Here is a 15,538-nt window from a genome sequence, read left to right as displayed (position 1 = left end):
CTTCTGTGAAGGAGGCTGTAAGAATTGCCTAAAGCTGTGTAGGATGACAAGCTAACACCATTTATTTATTTTTATTTTACCTTTATTTAACTAGGCAAGTCAGTTAAGAACAAATTCTTATTTTCAATTATGTCCTAGGAACAGTGGGTTAACTGCCTTGTTCAGGGGCAGAACGACAGATTTTCACCTTGTCAGCTTGGGGATTTGATCTTGCAACCTTTCGTTTACTAGTCCAACTCTCTACCACCATGGTGAGATTGATCCTCAAACTGACCTCTTTATTGTGCTCTACTCAGAATCTGTGATTCAGTATAGCACCAAATCAACCTAATGAATAGTCCATATAGCATTGTATTCTCTCTCCAGTGCACTCTCTATATAAGTACATGCTAAATCCTTTGTCCACATAGGAGAAACATTACTGATAGTATTCTACCTCAAAACCTCACTAGGGAAGTTAGTACTCGATACCACTCGACATGTTTCCCCACAGTTCCCCATTCATTCTTTGTTGTGCCAGTGTGTAGCCTACATGCCCTCCAGAGCGATGTTTTTCTCTCCACCCCTTTTGCTTTCAATTTGAGAGGGAATTGCGCGGCTTCAGTTTGCAAAAGCAGCTCTGTAATCTCAAATGCATTCAGAAAGGTGTTCTGTTGGTATTCATTGAGCCAGGTCATTGAAATCAATACATTTTTCCACCCGGACATACAGCTGCAGCAGCTGTTCTTTACAAGTGAACTGTCCGAGGCAGGCGTAAAGCGCTCCATTAAGCCTGCTGCCTAGTACCTATTGAGAGAGGCAGAAGGGAGAATGCCTGCGCTAGAAGTCGTGTATAACAATGAATGCCTTTAGAAATTACAAAATTATTAAGCTCCGTCTCCTCTAAAACCCTGATACCAGTGCACTAAATAACTGCAGTTTAATCGTTCCCTTCTCTTCTCACCCCACCCCAATTTAATATTTCTTAATGCCTGCTCAGCTGACCACGGCTGTAAAACCACATTACATGTTCATTGAGTTGTTGGCTTTTCATCCGAACACACGCTAAGCATCAATTGGTCAAGACCAATTGGCCCTGTGCAATCCAAAGAAATCGATCCCCCGACAGAATTCACAGCCCCTTCTATCAATGAACACAATGAAGACTTTGGGCAAAATGCCTTTCCCCAACACCTCATTTGAGTTTTCCCGTTTAGCACAGATAATTATTGCAAGGGAAGAAAAGCAATCAGTGTAACCAGTAGTACCGATAATAATGGAAGGAGAATACATGTTTCCTTTCATTGATGTCATTGAAATTAGCACTTGTGTCTATAGGTCTAGTATGTGATTTATTTTCTACATCTTACTTGATTTTTGTAGAAAACAATGTTAATAGAAACAGCATTTAGTGTAGCAAGAGACCCATCACTTTCCCTTTGGGGCTTTAAACATTCAATTATCTTAAAGCCATCACTTCTAAACCATTTCCACTCTCAAACTGATGTTGCAACAAATACTGCCAAGTGCCCATGAGCTGATTCCTACTTTATAGCCCTTTGTTTTTCTACCCTCATGAAATGCCAAACGTTTCTCCAGAAATACTTGTTGAGGGTCATAATAACTCCAGTGACTGCGGATTGTTTGAGCGTTTACAGACTGGTAGGACAGTGGGGATTAGGATGCTCATAGTCATTCAGTGGACTGAAGACAAATGTCACAAGGCAATAGGCTGTGATACTATTGTCACTCCTGGTGTGTGATCTCATTTAATCAGATTGGCGTGTGTGGTGGATGACATGTTGTATATGGTACTTGTAACTAATTCTATTACAGAACTATTGTAGGGTCATCGACAAACTGTGACAGGTTCAGATGCAAAATATTATTTTATGGTTGACATATTATTAATGGCTATTAACATTTACAATTACAGAAAGCTTAGAAAAGAAGGACAAATCTCAACCTGGATTGAGAAATTCATGGCAACAAACAGCCAACTACACTTATCTCAAATGTAGTCGAGATGACAAAAATGGCGTATTTTTGTCTAACGACAATGCCCTCAGAAAGTATTCATACTCCGTATTACACATTTTGTTGTTACAGCCTGAATTCAAAATGGATTAAATAGATGTATTTTCTTACTCATCTACACACAATACCCCATAATGACAGTGACATTTTAATATGTTTGCAAATATCTTATTTACATAAGTATTCACACCCTGAGTCAATACATGTTAGAATCACATTTGGCAGCTATTACATCTGTGAGTCTTTCTGGGTAAGTCTCTAAGAGCTTTGCACACCTGGATTGTACAATATTTTCCAATTATTATTTTCAATATTCTTCAAGCTCTGTCAAATTTGTGGTTGATCATTAGACAACCATTTTCAAGTCTTGCCATAGATTTTAATTTGATTTTAATTTTTTAAATTGAATTTTACCCAGTTTTCTCCCCAATTTCGTGGTATCCAAATGTTTTTAGTAGCTACTATCTTGTCTCATCGCTACAACTCCCGTACGGGCTCGGGAGAGACGAAGGTTGAAAGTAATGCGTCCTCCGATACACAACCCAACCAGCCGCACTGCTTCTTAACACAGCACGCATCCAACCCGGAAGCCAGCCGCACCAATGTGTCGGAGGAAACACTGTGCACCTGGTATATACAGGTAATTGGCAAAATAAAGGAAACGCCAGCATAGTGTATTAATAGGGCGTTGGGCCACCACGAGCCAGGACAGCTTCAATACACATTGGCATAGATTCTACAAGTGTCTATTGGAGGGATACAGAGAACACTATTGGAGGGATACGACGCCATTCTTCCATCATTTGTTTTGTTGATGGTAGAGGAAAACTGTCTCAGGCACCTCTCCAGGATCTCCGGTAAGTGTTCAATTGGGTTGCGATCTGGTGACTGACATATGGCATATGGTTTGTTTTCATGCTCGTCAAACCATTCACTGACCAGTCATGCCCTGTGGATGGGGGCTTTGTCATCCTATGGGGGCATTGCCAAGGTATAGCAAAAATAATGGCCTGCCCAGTATGTTGATATAAGACCCTTAGCATGATGGGATGTTAATTGCATAATTAACTCAGATACCACACCTGTGTGGAAGCAACGACTTTCAATATACTTTGTATCCCTCATTTACACAAGTTATAGCATTATTTTGGCAGTTACCCGTAACCCAAAAGGTTTCTTCACTGTTCTCATAAAATAACCCTTTGAAGAACCTTTTTTTGGTTCCAGGGAGAACTCTTTTGGTTCCAAGTAGAACCCTTTTGGGTTCCATGTAAAACCCTTTCCACAGAGGATTCTACCTGAACAGTTCTACCTGGAACCAAAAAGGGTTCTCCAATGGGGACAGCCAAAGAAACCTTTTGGAACCCTTTTTCTAAGAGAGTATGGATAACTAATTACTTTTCCTCCATGTGAATGTCTCTCAGTAACACTACTGTCGATAATCGTGTCTGTCTGGCCTTCAGAATTAAACAATGGATTTTCTTAGAAACTGTTGTTTTGAGCTGCTGTCTGAATAGAGGGTCTGAGAGGGCAGACAGTGGAACATTGATAAGCACTTCATTGTGGAGAAGAATGTGAAACTGAATGTATCGACATACGGTTGGTCTGCCGTGTTTCTACAGAAACCAAATAAAACGTAAATTCCAAGAATGAAGACTCACAAGTATCAAGCGAGTCTACAGCGTATTGTGTTTGAGTGGATGGATGCAGCTGCTAGTTTGAAAGAGAAAACATCTCTCTTGAGATGCTTTCAACACGGCCGGGTCTTCTTATACTTGATGATGGCACGGTACCAGATATTTCCCTCTTGTGACAAATACCACTTTTTTTCAAGCCCTCAATTAATTTGCCATCTTCCCTAGCTGCATTTGTCTGTCTCCTGGCAGTTATGGCAGATATTCATTTAACTGAACCTGTCACAGAATGATGTATGATATATATTAATGGGCCTAGGCAGCTGAATGACTGACACATGAAATATGACATCCTGTCTGTCTGTCATCGCAGGATTTTTTTAATGCCACACTGAGATTATCCAGCATTGGGATTTTCGATGCTTCCTGTCACCCTAATAAAGTCTGTGCTGCGTGAACACATGAAGGTACAGACACACACGGACAGACCCACACACACCCCTCTGCTATGCCTTGCTGTTCTCTGCCATGGTTAGAGCAGGCAGTCAGTTAACAGTAGGGTTGGGCAATATGTCCTAAAATCATATCTTAATATACAGTTTATCACAAAAGTGAGTACACCCCTCACATTTTTGTAAATATTTGAGCATATTTTTTCATGTGACAACACTGAAGAAATGACACTTTGCTACAATGTAAAGTAGTGAGTGTACAGCTTGTATAACAGTGTAAATTTGCTGTCCCCTCAAAATAATTCAACACACAGCCATTAATGTCTAAACCGCTGGCAACAAAAGTGAGTACACCCCTAATTGACAATGTCCAAATTAGGTCAATATTTTGTGTGGCCACCATCATTTTCCAGCACTGCCTTAACCCTCTTGGGCATAGATTCACCAGAGCTTCACAGGTTGCCACTGGAGTCCTCTTCCACTCCTCCATGACGACATCACGGAGCTGGTGGATGTTAGAGACCTTGCACTCCTCTACCTTCCGTTTGAGGATAACCCACGGATACTTAATAGGGTTTAGGTCTGGAGACATGCTTGGCCAGTCCATCACCTTTACCTTCAGCTTCTTTAGCAAGGCAGTGGTCGTCTTGGAGGTGTGTTTGGGGTCGTTTTATATATATATATATATATATATATATATATATATATATAGCTTATTTAGAGAAAACAAATATATATATATTTTTTTTCTCTAAATAATCTCTGTTACATAATTAAAGGTCAAAACACTACGTATAAAATTATACTGCGGCTAAATATAAGCCTTCCGCAACCATAAGAGTCACTAATAATTGAATTACTTTATCAAAATAGTTTAATCTGCCTTTTTGCAATATTCACTGATCTGGCTTCCAAGTCTGTCTATGAAAAAGCCCCCTTTTTGTTAAAAATGTAACCAGATCCAAGCACATCCATAATAAGGACCAACTTCTGGTAGCAGACATAGCAGAACATTAACACAGGTCTCATAAACAATCTCACAAGCCCAAGTGCTAGTGAGTAGCCAGCTAATCTTTATATTTAAAGTCTAGCCAAATTGGATCTATTTGCTTACTAACAAGGTAGAATAGTTGAACTGTAACTAGTGGAAACCAGTTTAAACTGCTTGTCGGAGTGGAAGAAGTGAGCCGCAGTCGGCGGGGTGTCTGTGTGTCTAGTGTCTGTGTGTGAGGGGGAAGGTGCACAGTGCACACAGCACAGAAGGAGCAAAGGAGACAACCACAAAAATACATGGAACGCTCATAAAAACGAAAACAAATAAAAACCTAGATTCTTGCAATACAAGTATTTGGAACATCGCGCTAAAACATAAAATCAAATGAATTAGATATATCGCCCAGCCCTAGTCAACATGAGGAGAAAGCATTTCTGATCAATGGAACCTGAACTGAGGTGATGGACTGACTGGCCCCCCATTCCCCCTACCACTCGTTGAAATCCTCATTGATCTCATCCTACCAGTCTACATAGCAGCCTAGTCTAGTCTAGAACACTTCTCATGCACCCAACAGTGGAGCTCATGAGTAGCACTTTGCATTTATAATATTTGACCAACATCAAATCCATATTCAGACTCTACTTCTAAATGCCTGTTTTGGCCCCTGCTGCTTAATTTGTTGCACTTAATCTGCCCTGTTTTGCACCATTAGACTGCAAGGTTTAGCACTTTTGGTTTTTGAAAAGCACGTTACCAATAAAATGTATAACTATTATTTGATATTTTCTTAGGATGCTGCACAGCATCATGGCTAGTAGGGTGCTATATTTTTCTTTACTGAATGCTAGTCTGCTTCATTGATGTCTAGCCATTCATTTGAACCTACAAAAGCCACACAGGTTGTGACCGCTGTCATCGTGTCGTGCATGTTTAGAAAAAACCTCACATGAGCTGCAAACTCATGTACACACACACAAAACAAACAGCAGTTGTGGTAATATCCAGCAAACAGCAGCAAAAGGGTAGTTAACCACAGTCAATGTTTGCTCTTATGTTTTAATGCACTGGGAAGGATCAGCTCATTAATGAATGGTTGTTCGGGGGAAAGCCAAGGAGACCCTAGCCAATCAGATCGAGCAGCAGTCTCCATTATAGTGCAGCAGTGATTGACTGGGAACAGAAATTGGTCCTGGCATTTCTAACACACCGGACATTTTTTGGGGACCGGCCCACTGGGTTAAAGATGGAACAACCCATCTAGCAATTGCCAGAACTGCCCTATGGCCAGTCCGTTTTTGTAGTGCAGAATCCCCCTTCTCTACCCTCCAAACAGCTGTTGGCAGACACACCTGAATGCTTTTGTAGCTTTTAATTGAAAACGATGATAAAGGGCTGAATCCACGCTAGTTATCTTGCCAAGGCCATTGACATTAACCCTAAAGATCTCAGTGGCTATAGACCCAGTCTGGGTTTTTGGAGCGGAGTGTCTAGCTAGATTGAATAGCCTTTTAGTTAGGCTCTATATGAAGGCCATTCGAAATGTTTGGAGAATGGTGTTATTCACTCAGCATCTAGGCTACACATAGCTGAGGTGTTTTAGATTTATGTGGATAGGTACGTTTCTTTCAATAACCTTCAAGTAACGTCAGTTCAGTACAAGATGAAGACGAGACAGAAACCATTATATTTCTTTGCATTCAAGTGATACCAAGTTTTTCAGTAGAATACTCCATCAAATGGAAAAGATATCCATTAAATTAATGAGGTCGCTTACACTATATATACAAAGTATGTGAAACATCCCTTCAAATGAGTGGATTCGGCTACTTTAGCCACACCCATTGCTGACAGGTGTATAAAATTGAGCACACAGCCATGCAATCTCCATCGACAAACATTGGCAGGAGAATGGCCTTACTGAAGAGCTCAGTGACATTCAACATGACACCGTCATAGGATGCCACCTTTCCAACAAGTCAGTTAATAGTCTCTGCCCTGCTAGAGCTGCCCCGGTAAACTGTACGTGTTGTTATTGTGAAGTGGAAACGTCGAGGAGCAACAATGGCTCAGCCGCAAAATGGTAGGCTCCACTAGCTCACAGAACGGAACCGTCGAGTGCTGAAGCGTGTAAAAATCATCTGTCCTCAGTTGCAACACTCCCTACCGAGTTCCAAACTGCTTCTGAAAGCAATGTCAGCACAAGAACTGTTCGGTGGAAGCTTCATGAAAGGGGTTTCAATGGCCGAGCAGCCGCACACATGCCTAGGATCACCATGCGCAATGCCAAGTGCCGGCTGGAGTGGTGTAAAGTTCGCCGGACTCTGGAAACATGTTCTTTGGAGTTTTATTTTACTAGACAAGTCAGTTAAGACAGCCTAGGAACAGTGAGTTAACTGCCTATTCAGGGGCAGAATGACAAATGTTTGTACCTTGTCAGCTCGGGGGTTTGAACTTGCAACCTTCCGGTTACTAACCACTAAGCTACCCTGCCACCCCTGTGATGAATCATGCTTCCCTATTTGGTAGTCCGACGGACAAATCTGTGTTTGGCGGATGCTAGGAGAACACTACCTGCCCCAATGTATAGTGCCACCTGTAAAGTTTGGTGGAGGAGGAATAACGGTCTGGGGCTGTTTTTCATGGTTTGGGCTAGGCCCCTTAGTTCCAGTAAAAGGACATTTTAATTGGAGATCTTAACGCTACAGCACACAATGAGAAGATTCTGTGCTTCCAACTTTGTAGCAACAGTTTGGGGAAGGCCCTTCCCTGTTTCAGCATGACAATGCCCTTGTGCACATACAGAAATAGTTAGTCGAGATTGGTGTGGAAGAACTTGACTGGCATGGACAGAGCCCTGACCTCAACCACTTTGAACACCTATGGGATGAATTGGAACGCCGACTGCGAGCAAGGCCTAATCGGTCAACATCAGTTCCCGACCTCACTAATGCACTTGTGGCTGAATGGAAGCAAGTCCCTGCAGCAATCTTCCAACATCTAGTGGAAAGCCAACCCAGAAGAGTGGAGGCTATGATAGCTGCAAAGGGGGGACAAATTCCATATTAATGCCCATGATTTTGTAATGAGATGTTCGACGAGCAGGTGTCCACATACTTTTGGTCATGTAATGTATCTTTGCTGAGCCTTTTAACTTAATGTCAAGGTTAACATTTAAACCTAGTGAACCAACAGAATGCAAACTTCCCTCCCCATGCTACAGAAGGCTCAGCCAAACTGGCGATCTGGTAGACAGTCACAGCTCAAGGAGAGAGTATGTCAGGACCCAGACCATTATTACATTCCACCAAGGCCGACGCTGCCGAATGTTTTAGTTTGCAGACAGAAAATGTATTCCAAAATACTGGACACTGCTGGAGACGGAATGGATATATGAAAGGGAGCTACTGCACTGAACTCAAATGTCTTCCAGCAGCTTATGTCGCTAGCAAGGGGAACATACTCTGAGTACTGTAAATGTAAAACAACAAACTGTTTTCCTCAAGCAGATTCTGCAGCCAGTTTATGTGACACCCAGAGCTGGTAAGGAATACTGGATTAATGGGTGCTGCAGCAGCTTGTAAAATGTAAGTCTCCCAGACACTCGTTAATGCACTGCTCAGTTGGGAGAAAATATATAGTGCTGCCACATCTTAACTAGCTGTATAAGCACAGACTGCAAATTACAGTTTTATTGAAATATAATTTGCTTGACTAAGTTTGTTTATAATACATTTCATAAGTCTGCATGTCACCATCTCCTGGAAACCAGGTCATTTTTTGTTATTTGTCATCTGATGGGCCTTGGAGAGAGGGATAGAAAGCAGGATAGTGAGGGATGGGGGAAAATACAAATGTTTGCTGAGGCTGATTGTCAAATGGCATCCCTGAAGTAGGGCCCTGTCCAGTCCAGGGTGAAGCACTCTTTTGTGCATTTCAACAGATTGTTTTCTGCTCTTGAGAGAAGACACATTTTCCCTGTCTGCTTGGTTGCACAGTGCATACGAATGGTCGATGCATGTCTTGCCTCAGGATGTGTGTGTGTGTGTGCATATGTGTGTGCGTGCACATGCACTTGCATTTGTGTGTGCGTGTATGTTTGTGTGTGTGTGCATGTAACAGTATAACTTTAGACCGTCCCCTCGCCCATACCCGGGCGCAAACCAGGGACCCTCTGCACACATCAACAACAGTCACGTTACCCATAGCTCCACAAAAGCCACGGCCCTTGCAGGGCAAGGGGAACCACTACTTCAAGGTCTCAGAGCCAGTGACGTCACCGATTGAAACGCTATTTAGCGCGCACCACCGCTAACTAAGCTAGTGTTTCACATCCGTTACATGCACATGCATGTGCGCACATTCACGTGTGTGTGTGTGTGTGTCTGTGTATGTTTGTTAGTGCCAGAGGGCTGTGGGCTCATGGACAAGCCCCCGTTGAGTTTCCCACCTGGAGCTTTGAGCTTCCCCCTTTGATGCGCTCTTTTTCTCCATTTTCTTTCAAGCTAGCCCTGCACTGGGGTTATTTCCATTGCTTTCGACTTAAATGTAGCTATCTAGTTGCTCTTTTTGATAGATTGCTGAAAACGAAATAGAGTTGAAGTCGAACGTTTACATACACTTAGGTTGGAGTCATTAAAACTTGTTTTTCAACCACTCCAGTATCACAATTCCTGTGGGTCAGAAGTTTACAGCACTAAGTTGACTATGGCTTTAAACAGCTTGGAAAATTCCAGAAAATGTTGTCATGGCTTTAGAACTGTCTGATAGGCTAATTGACATCATTCGGAGGTGTACTTGTGGATGTATTTCAAGGCCTACCTTCAAACTCAGGGGAAAATCAAAAGACATAAGCCAAGACCTCAGAAAACAATTGTGGACCTCCACAAGTCTGGTTCATTCTCGGGAGCAATTTCTGAACGCCTGAAGGTACCACGTTCATCTGTACAAACACCAGTATGCAAGTATAAACACCATGGGACTACACAGCCGTCATAGCGCTCAAGAAGGAGACGCATTCTGTCTCCTAGAGATGAAGGTACTTTGGTGCGAAAAGTGCAAATCAATCCCAGAACAACAGCAAAGGACCTTGTGAAGATGCTGGAGGAAACGGGTACAAAAGTATCTATATTCACAGTAAAATTAGTCCTTTATCGACATAACCTGAAAGGCCACTCAGCAAGGAAGAAGCCACTGCTTCTTGCAAATGGGTACAAAGATTGTACTTTTTGGAGAAATGTCCTCTGGTCTGATGAAACAAAAATAGAACTGTTTGGCCATAATGACTATCGTTATGTTTGGATGAAAAAGGGGATGGCTTGCAAGCCGAAGAACCCTATCCCAATGGTGAAGCACAGGGGTGGCAACATCATGTTGTGGAGGTGCTTTGCTGTAGGAGGAGCTGGTGCACTTCAGAAAATAGCCATGAGGAAGGAAAATCATGAGGAAGGAAAATTACGTAGATATATTGAAGCAACACCTCAAGACATCAGTCAGGAAGTTAAAACTTGGTCACAAATGGGTCTTTCAAATGGACAATGACCCCAAGCATACTTCCGAAGTTGTGGCAAAATGGCTTAAGGACAACAAAGTCAAGGTATTGGAGTGGCCATCACAAAGCCCTGACCTCAATCCCATAGAGAATTTGTGGGCAGAACTGAAAAAGTGTATGCGAGCAAGGAGGCCTACAAACCTGACTCAGTTACACCAGCTCTGTCAGGTAGAATGGTCCAAAATTACTTTTATTGTGGGAAGCTTGTGGAAGGCTACCCGAAACGTTTGATCCAAGTTAAACGATTTATAGGCAATGCTACCAAATACTAATTGAGTGTATGTAAGTTTCTGACCCACTGGGAATATGACGAAAGAAATAAAAGCTGAAATAAATCATTCTCTCTACTATTATTCGGACATTTCACATTCTTAAAATAAAGTGATCGTAACTGACCTAAAACAGGGAATCTTTACTAGGATTAAATGTCAGGAATTGTGAAACACAGTTTAAATGTATTTGTCTAAGGTGTATGTATAAACTTCCGACTTCAACTGTATGTGAACATGGTCAAAAGCCACTCACGGACCCCCACACCCAACGCCAATCCTACCCCAACAACGAGTGTATATATATATATACAGTGCCTTGCGAAAGTATTCGGCCGCCTTGAACTTTGCGACCTTTTGCCACATTTCAGGCTTCAAACATAAAGATATAAAACTGTATTTTTTTGTGAAGAATCAACAACAAGTGGGACACAATCATAAAGTGGAACAACATTTATTGGATATTTCAAACTTTTTTTAACAAATCAAAAACTGAAATTGGGCGTGCAAAATTATTCAGCCCCCAATGTTAATACTTTTTAAAATTAATTAACTTTTTAAAGTTAATACTACAAAGTTAATACTTTGTAGCGCCACCCTTTGCTGCGATTACAGCTGTAAGTTGCTTGGTGTATGTCTCTATCAGTTTTGCACATCGAGAGACTGACATTTTTTCCCATTCCTCCTTGCAAAACAGCTCGAGCTCAGTGAGGTTGGATGGAGAGCATTTGTGAACAGCAGTTTTCAGTTCTTTCCACAGATTCCCGATTGGATTCAGGTCTAGACTTTGACTTGGCCATTCTAACACCTGGATATGTTTATTTTTGAACCATTCCATTGTAGATTTTGCTTTATGTTTTGTTCATTGTCTTGTTGGAAGACAAATCTCCGTCCCAGTCTCAGGTCTTTTGCAGACTCCATCAGGTTTTCTTCCAGAATGGTCCTGTATTTGGCTCCATCCATCATCCCATCAATTTTAACCATCTTCCCTGTCCCTGCTGAAGAAAAGCAGGCCCAAACCATGATGCTGCCACCACCATGTTTGACAGTGGGGATGTGGGGTCAGGGTGATGAGCTGTGTTGCTTTTACGCCAAACATAACGTTTTGCATTGTTGCCAAAAAGTTCAATTTTGGTTTCATCTGACCAGAGCACCTTCTTCCACATGTTTGGTGTGTCTCCCAGGTGGCTTGTGGCAAACTTTAAACAACACTTTTTATGGATATCTTTAAGAAATGGCTTTCTTCTTGCCACTCTTCCATAAAGGCCAGATTTGTGCAATATACGACTGATTGTTGTCCTATTGACAGAGTCTCCCACCTCAGCTGTAGATCTCTGCAGTTCATCCAGAGTGATCATGGGCCTCTTGGCTGCATCTCTGATCAGTCTTCTCCTTGTATGAGCTGAAAGTTTAGAGGGACGGCCAGGTCTTGGTAGATTTGCAGTGGTCTGATACTCCTTCCATTTCAATATTATCGCTTGCACAGTGCTCCTTGGGATGTTTAAAGCTTGGGAAATCTTTTTGTATCCAAATCCGGCTTTAAACTTCTTCACAACAGTATCTCGGACCTGCCTAGTGTGTTCCTTGTTCTTCATGATGCTCTCTGCGCTTTTAACGGACCTCTGAGACTATCACAGTGCAGGTGCATTCATACGGAGACTTAAATACAATCCACCTGTGTGTAATCATCATCATTAGTCATTTAGGTCAACATTGGATCATTCAGAGATCCTCACTGAACTTCTGGAGAGAGTTTGCTGCACTGAAAGTAAAGGGGCTGAATAATTTTGCACGCTCAATTTTTCAGTTTTTGATTTGTTAAAAAAGTTTGAAATATCCAATAAATGTCGTTCCACTTCATGATTGTGTCCCACTTGTTGTTGATTCTTCACAAAAAATTACAGTTTTATATCTTTGTTTGAAGCCTGAAATGTGTCAAAAGGTCGCAAAGTTCAAGGGGGCCGAATACTTTTGCTAGGCACTGTATATATATATATATATAGTACCAGTTCTCTATGTCTTACAATTAGTCTTACAATTAGTTTGGAGCTGTGGCTTGGAGTATTGCTTTTTCATCCTTTTTAATGTATTCCCTTTTAATCTGATGATTGTTTTCCCCCTGTTCAGTGAAATTAGTCATTGAAGTTGTTCGGTTTATCGCCCATCACTAAACCTGTTATTACCAGGTTCTGACCACTAGATGGTGTAGTTCCTGCTAAACCGGCTCACTCTTTTATCCAGTTGGAGGTTGCCAATAACTACACATCCAATACAAATTCATGGACAAGATTAGGATTGGTTGAGATTCGTAATGAGGAAGGGGTAACCTCTCTATCAGAATGTACCAATCAAGAGGTTAATTGGCCACAGCTGAAGAGGGATAGGCTCATGGGTTTTCAGCCACATGAGTTCAACATTTCTATTGGTTGAGAATACATTGCGTGTGTGTCTTATTGCCTTCAAAAAAGGTCTGGAGCAGTTAGACCGCTGCAGGTGAACAAGCAAACTATTAGGCTACAGCATTTCTAATGGTGTCAATGTTATGGTCTCTAATAGTCTTCAAAGGTAAATATCCCAAAGACACAATGCATTGTGTTTTGCAATAGTTTATATTGGTGAATGGCTTAATTATTTATAGTGAGAAAAAAATATAAATGCAACATGCCACAATTTCAAAGATTTTGCTGAGTTACAGCTCATATAAGGAAATCAGTCAATTGAAATAAATTCATTAGGCCTTAGCTATGGATTTGGCATGATTGGGCAGGGGTGCTGCCTTGCGTGGGCCTTGGAGGGCATAGGCCCACATCCTTGGTAGCCAGGCCCACCCACTGGGTAGCCAGGCCCAGCCAATCAGAATGAGTTTTTACCCACAGAAGCGCTTTTTTACAGACAGAAATACTCCTCAGCACCCCACCCTCCCTCAGACAATCCCGCAGGTGAAGAAGCCAGATGTGGAGGTCCTGGGCTGGTATGGTTGCATGTGGTCTGCGTTTGTGAGGCCAGTTGGACATACTGCCAAATTCTCTAAAACAACATTGGAGGCAGCTTATGGTAGAGAAATTAACATTCAATTATTTGGCAACAGCTCTGGTGAACATTTCTGCAGGCAGTGGGCCAAATGCACGCTCCCTCAAAACTTGAGACATCTGTGGCATTATGTTGTGTGACAAAACTGCACATTTTAAAATATACTTTTATTGTCCAAGCACAAGGTGCACCTGTGTAATGATCATGCTGTGTGATCAGCTTCTAGATATGCCACACCTGTCAGTTGGATGGATTTTCTTGGCAAAAGAGAACTGCTTACTAACAGGGATATAAACACATTTGTGCACAAAATTTGAGAGAAAAAAAGCTTTTTGTGTGAATGGAACATTTCTGAGATCTTCTATTTCATCTCATGAAACATGGGACCAACACTTTACATGTTGCGTTAATATTTTTGTTCAGTGTATATAATGGTGTATTTTGTAAGTGTAATGGTTTTGAGTGGATTTAATGGTAAATGTTCTAATAGGTTTTCTTTTTAATAGGGTTATCATTCTCAGCATATTTAACAATGGCTCCACCATGGTCTATAGTCAAAACTAAAGACTAATGTCAGTGTTTATATGATAAGGGCTGCAAGAAAACTGGGAAAGGTATCATGGAGTTGCCAAAGTAGAAAACTGGAAAATCATTGCCAAAAAGAGTGGATGATTTGGTCATTCGATTCTACAATACAATGAATATAGTAGCCTCATTCAAGGAAAAAAGGATTTTGTCAGTGTCAAATTCACTAGCAGAAGAGACTGTGCAACCTTGACGAACTGTATGCAGCTTTTAAAAATAAATATCAGGAACACAAAATTGTCTTTTCCAAATTCTGCAGTCTACATCCAAAGCATTGTGTGCCAGTCGGCTCATCTGGAACACACTCTGTGTGTATGTACAATATACCAAAATGTCACCCTAATGCTAAATGCAGTAAAGGTGGACAAGGACTGCCATACACTTGTGGGACCTGATGGTGTGTGAGCGAGAGATGCATGGTGCATAGATGTGATAACTGCATTTGTGTAACGGAGGTCAGAGGATACTTAGAACAGCAGCTTTAAGTGGAAGAGACTGAAAGGAGGTCCGTTTACAACAGTGGACAACTGTTGACAGAGCAGAATTAGTAACATGGACATTGCCCATGTGTGATTTTCTTACATTGTTGTTGAAGTTGGATGCCCTCACTGCCAATTCCTACATCACAAAGGCTCAAGCTCAGTATCTAAAGCAATGCAAGGAAAATCTAAAGGAAGGAGAAGTCATTGTACTTTGTGATTCTTTTGTAATCCAGGATGAGGTCCAACGCTATCACCGGAACAAGGAATAATGTACCCTACACCCAGTTGTACTGTACTACATATTAAATGTCCAGTTCAATGAAGACGGGGCTCTCCACTGACATTTTTTACAAGGAGCATGTGTGCGCCTAAGAAAATGTATGCTCCCACAGATATTTAGGAGCACAATGAAAAACATTTGCGGGAAATAAAGCTAGAATCCTTCATTTTTCTAGTCACTCTGGTGCGCCTAAAGAAAAATTCCAGGTCACACTGCAAAATATTTATGCAAATATGCGAGTACTG

At 41.5% G+C, this 15,538-nt stretch overlaps 1 protein-coding gene across 1 annotated transcript in view; it reads left to right on the top strand.

Annotated features, from left to right (window-relative positions):
• The window catches only part of LOC135550687 (autism susceptibility gene 2 protein-like), a 489,505-nt gene that overhangs the window by 4,428 nt on the left and 469,539 nt on the right, over positions 1 to 15,538 (top strand).

The sequence above is a fragment of the Oncorhynchus masou genome, chromosome 12 (assembly GCF_036934945.1).
Source record: "Oncorhynchus masou masou isolate Uvic2021 chromosome 12, UVic_Omas_1.1, whole genome shotgun sequence".
NCBI lineage: Eukaryota > Metazoa > Chordata > Actinopteri > Salmoniformes > Salmonidae > Oncorhynchus > Oncorhynchus masou.
Note: the sequence above shows the minus strand (reverse complement) of the source record. Positions and strands in the feature narration are given on the sequence as shown.